We start from the raw sequence: 14,938 nt of genomic DNA on the forward strand, positions 1-14,938 counted from the left end.
CCTGGGGAGAAATGCACCAAATGTATGTCTTTATAGTCAGTAGTTAAGTTTGTCACTGCCTGAGGAACTAACCTATGAATAATTATTCAGCTATTTTGGTTTCAGCATGGAGTTTACAGGTACAGTTGTAGAGGAGCTAAAGGTTCAGATGGCCAAATAGTTAGGCTTTCCTAAGCCCTTGCTTAAGATATTACCTCCCCTACTTCTCACCATGAAATCAATGATGAAAAAGAGTTATTATCTTAATATCATTTCAGTAATAGGTTCATAGGTTCATAGATTAGTACTAGACTAACTGCCCTTTCGAGCCATTTTAAGCCTAGCCAATTATCCCTTGTGAGACTCGAACCCTGTACCTTGTGTTTGTAGGGCAAACACCTTAACCATTAGGCCACCCTCCCAACCCTAGGACAGATATGAGCTATGTTTTTCTTAAGATAAATAATTTTCTGGACCATTACCTAGTGGCCACAGTATCACCCAGTGACCCTAGATGCTAGTGAGAGACAGAATACCTCTCAGCACCTCACTAAATTGCCCCTGTGCTGAAAATCCAGGTGGATAGTACACAGGTTAGGCTTACTCGATGGCAACTGTCGGGTGGGTAAATAATAAATTAATCTGCATATCTGACCTAGTATTGGTGTATGCTGGTCTGAGAGAGTCAGCTTCTCACTGAGTCTCTTTTGGAGTCAGAAACTATGAAGCAGTTGTTAAAAAAGTTTCAAGGATTGCAGGAGGCTTACAGACAGTCCTTGTGATCTGTGTATGATGATGCCAATGTACTGCCCTTTGCCACATCCTCATCATTCTGGGTTGTTTTGAATTGCCATGTTTGGTTGCACTCATCTGGGCTTCCTAGTAAGATGCATTCTGGGATGCAGAGTTTTCTTTTCTTGGGTCCTTAGATCTTTGGGAAAGATATGCAATATTCCATCTCCTTTTAGGCACAGCAAATACAAAGACCCTTTGAGAGAGATGCTAAGAAATTCCATCTAGCATTCATATTAGTATCATAACTACTACCCCAGGGCTTCCAGCAGCAGCTTTGATTGCTTGCAGGACTTACACTTGCTGACTCTACATGAGGTGGTCAGTAGCAGGTCCTTTCTCAGTGAAACAATTTGTAGAACTATCACCACAGACACTTGGCTACTCTACCTCCATATGCAGAGACACACCTTGAAGCTCACTTAACCACCTGACTCACTATTATCCTGCATTAATGCCAGTTCACATCCTTGTTTTTCAGCGTGTCCTCTGCACCTTGTACTTTTACCAAGTGCATAAGTGTAGTCGCCATCTTTCAACATATATCTATGTGTATATCTGTATTGAAGTTCCAAAACTGAAATTCACATGGCTGAGACCATATGATAAAAGTTTCAGAACTTCAAACATTAAAAGAAAAAAAATTCTATTTTAATATTTTTTGGGGGTGGGGGTGAACCCCCCCCCCGCTAATTAAATATACCAACTCCGAGATCAGACTACATTGTGGAAGAGGATAAATTTCCTGTTCTGCCCTGTACCACGATCTCCATTCAAAACATTCGAAGTGTCAAAACTTCGATCATATGATCCCAACCATATGACTTTCAAAGTTTTAAAACTTTGATAATCTGATAGGAATCCATATATATATATATATATATATATATATATATATATATATATATATATATACACATATACACACATACAACACACACACATATATAATATCCTTACCTAGATGACTGGCTTCTTTCATCTTAATGTCCTGAGGCAAGGAAAGGAGCAAGACCTTGCAGCTCTTCAACCTGCTATGCATAAGTGTGAGCACATATAAACTAATTTCACCCCACTGTGAGTAACATCCATGGAAATCATTTTGTAAACAGTCTTCACTTGCACGTTCCTCTCTTCAAAGTGGCAAAGAAGCCTTACAAATACCAATCTTTCTGTGGCTCATCACAGTTCCAGTCTTTGAAGCTAATGTTGACTACCATCGTGGTAGTGCAGTTTGCAATATTCAGTATCCGATTTTTTCATTAACTTCTAGAATCCTGTTGTGATCATCATCTGAGCACTCAAAAATTGGACTCTTCTGTCCTCAAGAATACTACAAAAAAGAAGAGGTGTGTGGAGGTGTCCAATCTTCCATTTCTCCCCAAAAGCCTAGTAGAGAGAGTTGTATCAAATTCTTCCATTGTTGAACATGTGGACTTGGTCTTGTCAGGAACTCAATCTCCTGTCCTTTCATCTGCATTCAGTGTCCTTTAACAATGAGACACTACTCAGTGTTTATATTTTTATGATTGCCATCTAATTTGATAAGACGTCCTGTTCGATTCTCAGCTAGAGCAACTTCTGTGTGGAGACATGCGTGAATGGGCGTACCTTCGTTGAAGGTTGTGCGTCAGTGCTGGCAACTCGGTACGTAAAAATCTACTGCCAATCATTAGCGGGCCGGAGTTCCGCTGTGGCAACCCCTAACCGGGAAAAGCTGAAAGACACAACAAAAAATTGTTTTGATGTCCTTCCATATTATTGTTGCAGTATTCCTGATGTAAGGGATCTCTTGGGAAGGAGAGCCCAATATCCAGCCAGTATACCAAAGCCTTTAGAATTTATTGACATTGTACGTCACATGTGTGCTCCTCGCACAAGCCATAGGGCATAAAGGTGACATAAGGACCTACATGCCTCAAAATTTCTGTGCCGCCAGTCAGAATGCCATCCTTGAACATCGGTCTGAACACACTTCTAAGCTGGCTAGATGTTGACGAGCAACCTGACTGAGATGGATTCCACATATTCTAGTTTGGAAGGAGATTCCTACTACATTGCTAGTGTCGGCAGGGGTCCAAACATTCTAAGGTTTTTTGGGTAGATGTCCCTCAAAAGAAAAAAACAAGCACATTTCCCTTGCCAGTGTGAATGACACGATTTTAGCCAGGAGTTGTTTAATGCTTTGATGGCCTTGTAGCCTCTTCAAGGAGTCACTGTGCCTGCCCCTCCCTGTCATTTACTCCTCTTAAGAGGCCCAGGGAGCAAGAGTCCTCTGATGAGGATCTGGATTTTGGGGAAGAGTCTGTGGTATACTCTTCTCAGATCCCTTTTCCTTCAGATTATGAAACTGAGGAAAAGGATTCAATTAGTCCAGATTCTCCTTTAGAATAACTCTCTTTTGGGGACACACTTTCTCATATGATGGAATAGTTCAAGTGGGGCTGTTGTCAGGTTTCTGATATTCAGAAAAGATATTATGAACTCCTCCAGATGGAGTCTCCCAAACCCACCCATTGCTGTTCTTCCAGTCCCAGCTCCCTTCTTAGATACTTTTGTTGCAACCTGATGTTCTTCCTGTTTCACTGTTGCAATCATTACATTTGGGTAATCTTCTGGCAGGTTGCCCTCAGTCGGCCTGAATAACAAAGTCTTGGGTCCTGCGTCAGTTGCTGTCTCCTCTTCCATGACGTCAGGTTGTCAGGGGTATAAAACATGCAGCCGATGTCATTTTATTCAGTCTTTCTTGCCGCGTGGTGCCCAAAGCAGAAGCAGTTCGCAAGTGCCGGTCGGCCGACTCCTGAAATTTTCACATTCCAGTTTCAGAACCTAAGTCCTCAACCTAAAGCTAAGTACCCCGTTGGGGAAACTTTTTCTTGCTCCTTACCGATGTCAGTAAAAGTTAATAATTGCATTACTTGTGGGAAGCAAATATCTCATAAGGATTTTCATTTGTACTGTATTCCTTGCCTAGGCCCAAATCATAATGTGCCTTGCTGTCAGTTTTGTGCTAGATTTAACCAATGCACTATTAAGCATCGGTATAGTTTTGCTTCTAAATATTTTGGATCAAGATTTAATTATCCTGAAATGTCATCGGTTAGCAATCCGACTACCAGAGTTCACAAAAAACGCAAAGAAACCGACGACGAAGCTTCTCCTAAGCCAGTCGCCGGTACTCAGTGAGGCACTTTCGCAGCCCCTGATACCCGCTACGCTTGAGTCGCAGGCCACTACTGAGAACCATTCGAATTCCGGTATGCCATGAGATTCTCAGAGTATTGAACCCGCGGATGTCTCTCCCTTGGATGGGTCCAGAGCTGCTGAGCAGGTACCGGCTTCTGAGGGTGTTTTCAGGCCTCAACATTTTTATATTAAACCAATGCCAGCCTCAAAAACAAGGTCAAAATCATCTTCTATGTCTAAAAAAAATGACGCATGAACCACTTGCATAGGCACCTATGCCTAAAAACCAGATGATCAAAATGGCTGAGGACTTAATTACCTTGATCAGGGGTTCCCAACTCCCCCCTGCTAAGAGGCATAGGCAAGGCACTGATTATGAATCTTCAGATCAGGTTTCCATCTCTTCTGATCAGGAATTTTCTATTCCACCCTATGAGGATTCTGATGCAGAGGAATCCATCCCATCTTCATCTTCTCCTGAGGATTACTCTTTTGGAGAGACTTTGCATACTTTAAGGGAACATTTTCACTGGGAGAGTCAGTACTTCTCTGAATCAAAACAGAGGCTTAGGGATTTCTTTCTTCTTCCTCAGCATAGGTCTTTGGCTATACCCCCTGTATTAGACATTGTTGATGATGTGTTTTCTGAATCAAGCATGGCTCCTGATTCCCTACCTCTGGCTCCTAGTAAGCCAGACAGATGTTACAGGGTTCCTGACTCCCACAAATTTCTATTCAAAAATCCTGCTGCTGATCCAGAGACTATTTCTCAGGGTCCCAAGGGTGTAAAGGCCTCTACAGCCCAAAATCCTACCCCCTCTGATAGAGATTACAGGGGGGCTGGATAGATGGGGAAAAAAGGTTTATACGTCTGCTACCTTGGCAATCAGAGCCTTAAACTGCCAGTTTTATATGCTTAAATATAAACAGCATGTTATGGGCTTACTGAAACAGAAAATGATGTTGATTTCTGATTGTGTGGAAAATAGAGTTACAGGAATTATTGCATTCAGGAGAACAAGTTGGAAAGCATACTTTGCAATGTGGTTTTGATTCCTTGGAGGCCTCTTGCAGGGCCGCAGTTACTGGATCTGTGATTAGAAGGCATGCCTGGCTCAAGGAGCAAAATCTGCCCGATCATGTTAAAGCTAAATTGTTGGATGCTCCCTTGCAGCATGATACTCTGGTAATAAGGCAGAAGAGGTTTTAAAGAAAATGGAAGATAAAGCTAAATCTATGCAAACTGTAAAAGATTTCTTGCAAGTGCAGCCACCCAGGTTTAGTAGGCACTGGCCTACTAAAACTTGGTCCTTTCCTGTGTCCAACAGAGCCACTCAAGGCAAATACAGGTGCTCAAAAGGCTCCAGATACCAATCACAAGGTTTTTACAGGTCAAAGCAATGGGGTGCCTCCACCTCCAAATCTGGAGGAAACAAAGCACAACCCTATAGTAAGCAGTCTCAACGACTTTCCTCTACCATCACCAAGCACTTATCTTTTGGCAGCCCCCTTGGAGGGAAAACTAGCACTTCATGCTCAAAATTGGCAGTTAATTACCTCAGAAACAAGTTATGTCCCTCATGGATATGGGGCTATTCAGCCAGTACCAGAAAAGGAAAAAGGACAAGGTTTTTATTCAAGACTTATCCTGGTACCCAGAAAAGACCATTCTTGGCGTCCAATACTGGACTTTTCCATTTTGAACACGTACCTGTGCATTCCAAAATTCAAAATGCTGACTTTACAACAGCTACTGCCTATGCTGGGCAGGAACGCTTAGTTAGTGACTCTAGACTTAAAAGAGGCATACCTGCATATCCCAATAAGGGAATCATGCAGAAGATACCTCTGCTTCAAGGCAGGTTTTTTTGCATTACCAATTCTCTGCACTGCCCTTTGGCTTATCTACTGTGCCCAGGGTCTTTACAAAGTGCCTGGCACCAGTAATTGCATTCTGCAGACAAAGAAGCATACAAATTTATCCTTATCTGGATGACTGTCTCATTCAAGCAGAGGACAAGGACACTCTTCTTCAACATCTGGCATTTGTAAAAAGGCTTCTAACATGCTTAGGGTACACAATAAACAAAAAGAAATCCCAACTGGTACCCTCTCAAATAATTACATTCCTGGGTGCAAGCTTGAATGCATCTGCCCAGACGGCTTACCTTACGCCAGACGAACAAAGGCGACTGACAATATATTTCAAACAAATGGCAACAAAAACCAAGTTATCTGCAAGACAAATTCTGCAGGCTTTGGGGTTCATGGCATCCTGCATTCTACTAATTCCATATGCGAGACTGCATATGAGGAAACTTCAATGGTACCTAAAAGGTTTATGGAGCCAACATTGTCACAGTCTGGAAACAATGATTCCTCTCATTCCCTGCCTTCAACAGGAGTTTCTTTGGTGGGCAGAGACATGTCACCAAAACAAGGGACTGTCATTCACTCTACTCCCTGCCACCCAAACCCTAACTACAGATGTATCAGACTATGCTTGGGGGTGCCCACCTGGCGGGGAGATGCATTCAGGGCAAATGGAGCCTAAAACAAATGCATCTGCATATCAACCAGAAAGAGATGCTGGCTGTTCAGAATGCTCTGACAGCCTTCAAGGACTTACTTCATCCAGGACAACTACTGATAAAGACAGACAACACCACGGTTATGTGATACATAAACAAGCAGGGGTGTATACATTCCTACCCCCTTTGCAGACTAGCCATGGCATTATGGAACACAGCTTTGACTTACCAAATACATCTTCAAGCTCAATTCCTGTCAGGAAAACAAAATACTCTGGCAGACGACCTAAGCAGAAATCTTATGGACCCGCACGAATGGAAACTGTACCCACAAATCTTCAGCATGTTAACACAGAAATGGGGGAGCCCAGACATAGATCTATTTGCCTCTCCCCAAAATTATCAGTTGGACAAATTCTGCACAAGAACTCCTCACAAAAAAGCATGGAAAGTGGATGCCCTATCCTTCAGTTGGATAAACCTGTGCCTTTCCCCCTCTGTCTCTTCTCTCCAAGGTCTTACTAAAAGTCAGACAGGAAAAACCAAGAATGATCCTAGTTGCTCCGGACTGGCCTAGCCAGCACTGGTACCCACTTCTAAGGAATATGTCTCAACTCCCCCTTTGGTACTAGCCTCAAATACCTCATCTACTGTCTCAACAGAACAATCAAATTCTGCACACTCATCTCCAAACTCTGAACCTTGCAGCATGGCTGATCATTTAATTATTCAAACAACACCTCTCAGTAAATCTGTGATGCATGTCATTTTGGAAGCCAGAAGGCCTAGTACTAGAAAATCTTATGCTGATAAATGGAAGAGATTCTGTGCTTGGAACCAAGCACAAGGAACAGACACAGCAAAGCCCAATAGTCCTCAGATTTTACAATATTTGACTGAGATGCTTGACAAGGGCCTCTATCTTTTTCTTTAATAAAAATCCATGCCTCTGCCATCTCGGCTCATTACAACACAGAGCCTCCCCTCTTTTCTCATCCTCTGCTTAAACAGTATCTTAGAGGGGCCAAACATTTAAGGCCTCTCAGAAGATCACCAACTCCTGCATGGGACCTCAGTTTTGTGCTGGAAAAACTCACCCTGCCTCCTTTTGAACCGGCAGCTACTGCGGATATAAAATTTCTATCTTGGAAAACAGCTTTTCTCTTGGCAGTCACTTCAGCAAGAAGGGTTTCAGAACTACAGGCTCTCATGGCTGTGGAGCCTTTTATTATTTTTTACCCGGACAGGGTGTCTCTCAGGACCAATCCTTCTTTTATGCCTAAAGTGGTATCCAGTGTGGCTCTTAACCAGACAATTCACCTGCCAACTTGTTACCCAAATCCGCAGAATAAGGGGGAGCGTATTCTGCATTCATTGGACGTACACAGACAACTAAGATTCTACTTAAACAGGACCAAATCTCTAAGAAAGTCTGAGCAACTACTGGTAGCATTTGCTGCAGGGTCAGAGGGGAAGGCTGTATCAAAACAGACTATTTCTAAGTGGATAAGCCACTGCATTCATTTCTGCTACTTGCACCATGGTAAACCTGTGCCCAAAGGGATCAGGTCTCATTCCACCAGGGCTGCTTCTACCTCAACAGCTTTTCTCAGAGGGGTTCCAACCAAAGACATTCTAGAGGCTGCTACTTGGAGCTCTGTTCATACCTTCACAAAGTATTATCATTTGCCTCTCTTCTCCAAATCCAGGGCAGGCTTTGCCACTGCAGTTCTGCAGGGCCTTATAGCTGCTCCTAATGCTGTTTAGTTCCATCCTTAGCTTTGAGATTTTACCCAAATGTAATGACTGCAACAGTGAAACATGAAGAACATAGTACAGTTGTGCACACTTGCCATAAATGTAGATGTTCGAGTGTATTTACTGTTGCAGTCCGGGTTACCCACCCGCCCATCACCCTTTTTTATACATTTTCTTTCCTTCACTATGTACTAAAGCCTTTGTGGTGTATTTGCTGTTAGATGAAGGTAAAGTTTATGTTGCTAAAAGTACATTTACATATATTTTTGTTTATATATATATATATATATATATATATATATATATCTATATATGTATATATTTGCTCCCCATTTGGGGGGCACTTGACATCTGGGGCAAGAAACACTGAATAAAATGTTGTCGGCTGCATGTTTTTATACCCCTGATGACCTGACGTCATGGAAGAGGAGTCCGCAACCGAAGCAGGACCCAAGACTTTGTTATTCAGGCCGACTGAGGGCAATCTGCCCGCAGATTGCCCAAATGTAATGACTGCAACAGTGAATACACTCGAACATCTACATTTATGGTAAGTGTACACAACTGTACTTTACCTGTGATTCTTCTCTTCCAGCCCCCAAGAAACCTTTCAGATTTTAGAAGGTGCGAGATTATTGTAAATTTCTGTGTAAATGTCCTTTTCCTGACCCTTCTGTCATGTCTGTCTTTTCCAAAAAACATTCTAAGCTTTTGCCTTCAGCTAAACTACTTAGCCGAAGTAGTTAACTTCATTTGATCATCAACCTGTGGATTCCGGATCCGATATGGAACCGAGCCGGCAGCTTACCAAGGTAAAGATCCGAGCTCCAAGCTCCTCCCCCTTGCCCATACTACCCTGCAACCTCCTTCCAATCCTCAGATCTCATTTGCCGCAGCTTTGCCAGCAAGAGATTTCTGAGCTCCAGGAGGTTAGTTAGGTCTAATCTAGTTTTTTTCGGTGTGTGTGTGCCCCTTTCTATGTGAATCAGTACATAACTCTTCCCTTATTCTCCCTCAGGTGTTTGTGGTGTATAGTTTAAAATCTTTGTAGTTTAGAGAGTTGCTTAACTTTCAGTTGTGTAGGCCCCCTTAGCGAGTGTGTGTGTGTGTGTGTGTGTGTGTGTGTGTGTGTGTGTGTGTGTGTGTGTGTGTGTCTTCCCCCGGTCTTAGCTATTTAAGCAGGAATGTCTGAAAGTCAAAAAATGACTTTCTCTAAGTGCACAGAGTGTGGCCATAAGCTGTCCCCAGCTGATAGCCACACTCTGTGCATAGTCTGTTTGGGGGTCCCTCATGTATCAACCGGCTGCAAAATCTGTGCAGCCTTTAACCCCCCGGGCCCTGCGGGATCACAGGACCAAGCTAATTCTTGCGGGTCTCTTACCCGCAGAGTCAACTACTACTTCTGCTCCTTCATTTTCTTCTTCAGCCATGGCTGTGGCTGTTCAGCCTTCCGGCCCTCCTCCACTGTCCAGGACTCTCACTCCCACCTCTATACAGAGAGAGAGAGAGGGGCCAAGAAAGACAGACATAGAGAGAAAGAAAAAGAAAAAGACAGAGAGACCAAGAGAAGAGTCGCAAGAGGCAGGCTGACTCGGATCAGTTGCCCCCTCCTGCCAAGGTGTTAGTGTCTCCATAAAAAATTGCAAGGCCGTCTTCCCCTTAGCTCCATTCTCCACAATTTTCCCCAGAGCCGGAGGAGGAAGCTCAGCCTGCTTCGAGGTCGTCCTCCTGGCCGGTGTCGGTGGCATCCTCGAGGTCTACTAAGAGCCTCTCTGAAGCCGATATAGACTAGATGATGATGAGATTTCTACAAACTCATTGGCAGATGGGAGTGTTGCTGGCTCCCCCCCCCCCCAGCCAGAGCAGGACGTTCGGCCCCAATATTTGCCCCGATAGCTCCTTCACCGATCCATCCTCGGGTTTCGGAGTCTATGGATCCAAGGAGCCTCGGAGTCAGGAAGTCGGTGCTGATGGTACCTCCTACCTTGACGCTGGCTATGCCCTCGAGCCTATCAGATCCCTTGTTGGAAACAAGCTCTCGGAGTCGAGACCTGGGCATCAGATCCGAGGGGATGAGTGTGTCATCAGCCCCGTTGTGGTCATGGTATGCAGTCTCCTTGGGCCCATCTATGCCAGCCTTTTTCTCCGATCCCTTCATCGGATCTGAGGGGTGTGGCTGCCCACACCACCAGCTTTAGGGAAGCCAGTTCCCCCTTGGCGTTCGACGTTGTGGAGAGGGTTCTCTCTAGAGGATCGAGACCCCTCACTCTTTCCTCGGCGTCCGCCCCTGCTCCCTTGCAACTGAGTTTGTCTTCCATCATCCAGTCCTCCCAGGGACAGCCTGTATCTGGTACACCCCAGACAGTTCCCCTTGAGGAATATGAGACTGTTTGTGAGCCCTCCCCGGAGAGTCCCCCCCGAGGAGGTTCCTCACAAATGCCCATGCAAGAGGAGGCACATGGACTCCCATGAGTCCCTCAAGGAAGATACTGACTTGGAGGAAGGAGTAGGTTCCCCGAGATCACCCCTCGAAGACATCTCCTTTGGAGACATGGGGGGGTTGGTTCACCCAAAAACCTACCTCGGATGAGTCAGTATTTCTGGAGGCATTCGATACAGGTCCATCTACCTCTTGGGTGTCCCCCCAGTTGACCCTCTGGTGGACCTTATTACTAACAGAGTCTGGAAGGAACCGGACACTGTAGAGCCAATACCCAAATGACCTGATAAGGTATTGAGTCCTCCTGCAGACAAAGCCACTTGGAGTAAGGGTTCCCCAGTTGATGCCATGGTGGTGGTGGTGGCTACCAAAATAAAACTCGCCCAGGAAATTTCCTTGGTCCATCCCCCAGACAAGGAGTCCAGGGCGATGGATTGTCTTGGAAAGCGGACTTTTGCTTCAGCTACCTTTGATATAAGGGTGTAATCAGACTGCAGCATGACCTTGTGAAAGAGTACACTGAGTCCCCACCGGAGGCCATTTCGGCCGAGGATAAACTGACTTTCTAGGCTCGTATGGCCACTCTTAAATCTGTGTCAAATACATCCATGTGTTTACTCTCTCATGCTACCAAGGGAGCCGCTAGGGCAGCCAGATCCAGTGTTTCCATGAGGTGTCATGCCTAGCTCTGGCTTTGCGATTTTTCAGAACCTTTCAAGGCGTCCTTCGCTAACACCCCTTTTGACGGTTCGACCCTGTTCGGGAAGACCATCTGAGATACGCTTGTCCAGAGTGAGAAGGATGGGAAAACGCTGTCAGCCATCAGGATCCGCTTCTTTAACCCTCAAAGGTTCTCCAGGAACCAGCGAGGGCAAAAGAAGCTGTGGTTCTGGAAATCTCAGCAGTCCCGGAACACTCAGGACTCCTTCTCCCCCAAAGGCAGAGGGGGACAAGGTGGATGCTAGCCCAGAGGCAGAGGGGGACCGAAAAACTTCAGGTCACGGGAACCTTTTTCCGATTGACCTGCACCGCAGCCCTGAGGGGTTGCTTGACTGCTCCTCTCTGGAGGCAGTCGGGGGGGCGTTTCTTGAGGCACCTACCCCAATGGGAGTCCATCACTTCAGATGGCTGGGTGCTTCAGATAATATCCAGAGGTTATTCTATTCCCTTCATAAACGACCCACTTTGTACAAAACGCCTCCCAGACGTCCTACCCGCTCAAAGGGAGGCAGCAGCTTTGGAGATAAGAAAGCTGCTAGAAAAAAGAGCAATCCAGCCAGTGCCCTCAGACCAGTCTAGATTAGGCATTTATTCTAGATTCTTTTTGGTGCCAAAAAAGATGGGGGACTTGAGGCCGATTCTTGACCTATCCACGATGAACCTGTCCGTTGCTAAGAAAAAGTTCCGGATGGACACTCTACAATCCATCCTGCCCTTCTTGCAGGAGGAAGACTGGATGTGCTCGATAGACATCAAGGATGCGTACTACCATATTTGGATGGACAGGTGATCCAGGAGGTGCCTCCACTTTCGGCTAGGAGCCAGTCATTACCAGTTCAGGGTCCTACCCTTCAGTCTCACCACAGCCCCCAGGGTGTTTACCAAGGTCATGGCAGTTGTAGCGGCCCACTTGAGGCTTCAGGGCATTCAGGTCTTTCTGTACTTGGGCGACTGGCTTCTCACTGCCTCCACCAGACATCAACTTGTACTAGCCAAGGATTTCTTCCTTCAGTTATCTACCCGGCTGGGGAATCACGATAAATTTCAAGAAGTCTTCCCTCCAACCTGTTCAAATTCTAGATTTCATAGGAGCAAGAATAGATTCTCTTCAGGCCAGGATATTTTTGACTGCAGACAGACTTCACAGCCTGGCTCTGCATGTATTGGTGCTCCTTCAGTCCCCTGCACCACCAGCGGAGTTAGTCCTGAGAGCCCTAGGGTCCATGGCAGCAGCTATAAACCTCATTCCTTGTGCTCGTCTGCATATGAGAGTTTTACAGTGGACGTTACAAGTTCAGTGGTCTCTACTACATCAGTCTCTAGACTTTCCGATCCCTCTGAGCAGAGTGTGCAAGAAGTCTCTCACGTGGTGGCTCCAATCCCAGGTATTGTGAGAAGGATGCCCTTTTGTTGCACCTCCGCCCCAAGCCACAGTGACCATGGATGCCTCCCACTTAGGGTGGGGGGGCACTGCTCAGGCTGGACTGTCCAAGGCACATGGACTCAGAGCGAGACCGTTCTGCATATAAATGTTCTAGAGATCAGAGCAGTCCTTTTAACATTGCTGGCCCTTCATGCCTCTCTTCCTCTGGGAACTATTGCTATCCAGTCAGACAACATGTCAGTGGTCTGGTACATCAACAAACTGGGGAGAACCAGGTCTTATCCACATTGTCAAGAGGCCATGAGAGTATGGGAATGGGTGATCACCAACCGCTTTCTGATAGCAATGCACATTCCGGGTTGTTCCAACATCTTGGCAGACAAATTGAGCAGGAATATCCTTTTGCCTTACAAGTGGTCTCTGAACCCTTATGTAGCAGACCAGATCTTCCTCAAGTTTGGTCAGCCTTGCTGCGATCTCTTCGCGTCGCCATCCAACACGAAGTGCAGCAAGTTTTTTGCTCTAATTCCCCCGATGGGGGAAGCCCCCAGAGACGCTGTTGTCCATGCTTGGCCAGCTGGTCTTCTTTATGCATATCCCCCGCTTCCACTTATGACAAAAGTTTTACAGAAAGCTCTTCAGTTGGGGATCAGAATTATCCTCATAGCACCATTCCAGCCTCATCAAGTTTAGGTTCATAGATTAGTACTAACTGCCCTTGTGAGCTATTTTAAGCCTAGCCAATTTTCCCTTGTGAGACTCGAACCCTGCACGTTGTGTTTGTAAGGCAAACACCTTAACCATTAGGCCACCCTCCCAACCCCGGTTCCCTTGCCTGTGGTCTCATCTCCTAGCTCTGCCCAGGATCTTGGATCCCATTCCAGATCTTATTCATCATCCCTTGGGAATTGCTCCCCCGAAGCTGGACAGCCTCAAGCTCGCATCTTGGTTACTCTAGTTCCAGTAGTTGCTAGGACTCCCGGTATCTCTTCCCCAATTAAATCCATTCTGATAGCAGCACATAAGTCCTCTACCAGGAAAGTCTACAGTAGTAAGTGGAAACGTTTTTCCATTTGGGCTTCAGAGGGAAATCTGGATCCTTTTACCGCTCCAGTTCCAGCAGTGTTAGACTTTTTGTCTCATATTTTCCAACAAGGGGCTAGATCTTCCACTGTGAAAGTATAGCTTGTGGCTATTTCCCATTTTCATGTTGTGGAAAATTCAGGCTCCCTAGCTGCTGCCAGAATTTGCAAGACTTTTTTTGAAAGGTACTTTTTTTCTGAGGCCTCCTATTAAGAATCCTTCCCTGCCATGGGATATGACTTTGGTCACACCCCCATTCGAACCTGCATCATCAGTTGAATTAAAATTCTTATCATGGAAAACGGCCTTCCTGGTGGCTATTACTTCAGCCAGGAGAGTGTCGGAACTTCAAGCCCTGTGTATGAAACTGCCTTACCTAGTGTTTCACAATGATAGAGTATCTCTCAGGACTAACCTGTCCTTTCTACCTAAAATTGCTTCGGAGTCAAATATTAATCAGTTGATTAATTTGCCTGTATTCTTCCCTAATTTTCAAAATAAAGGGGAATATAAACTTCATTTGCTTGTTGAGCACAGGCAGTTATGTTTTTTATTTCCATAGGTCCAAACCTTTCCGTAAATCGGATCAGCTTTTTGTTTCCTTTGCTAGACCCTTTTTGGGAAAACCAGTTTCAAAAGTGACTATCGCTAAGTGGATTTCACTTTGTATTTTGCAAGCTTATAGAGAACTTGGATTACCGGCCCCAGAAGGGGTTCATGCTCACTCCATTCATTCTATGGCTTCTTCAGCTGCATTCTGGTCTAGAGTTTCCCTGGACGATATCTGTTCAGCTGCTACGTGGGCTTCTTTTCACACCTTCATTACTCATTATAAACTAGATTTGGTGTCTAGAGGAAGGGCTTCCTTTGGCTCTGCAGTGCTCCAGAATATCCTTCCTTAAGGGCATACCAAGATTCGGGTAGCTGGGGACTGTCCCACAGGTTGATGATCAAATAAAGTTAACTACTTCAGATAAAGAAATTATGTACTCAACATAACGTTCCATCTGAGTAGTTAGACTTCATTTGTCATCAACCTTCCCTCCCTCCCTCCTTCCCCCTGAT

The sequence above is a fragment of the Protopterus annectens genome, chromosome 3.part1 (assembly GCF_019279795.1).
Source record: "Protopterus annectens isolate FY-2018-M chromosome 3.part1, PAN1.0, whole genome shotgun sequence".
Lineage (NCBI taxonomy): Eukaryota > Metazoa > Chordata > Ceratodontiformes > Protopteridae > Protopterus > Protopterus annectens.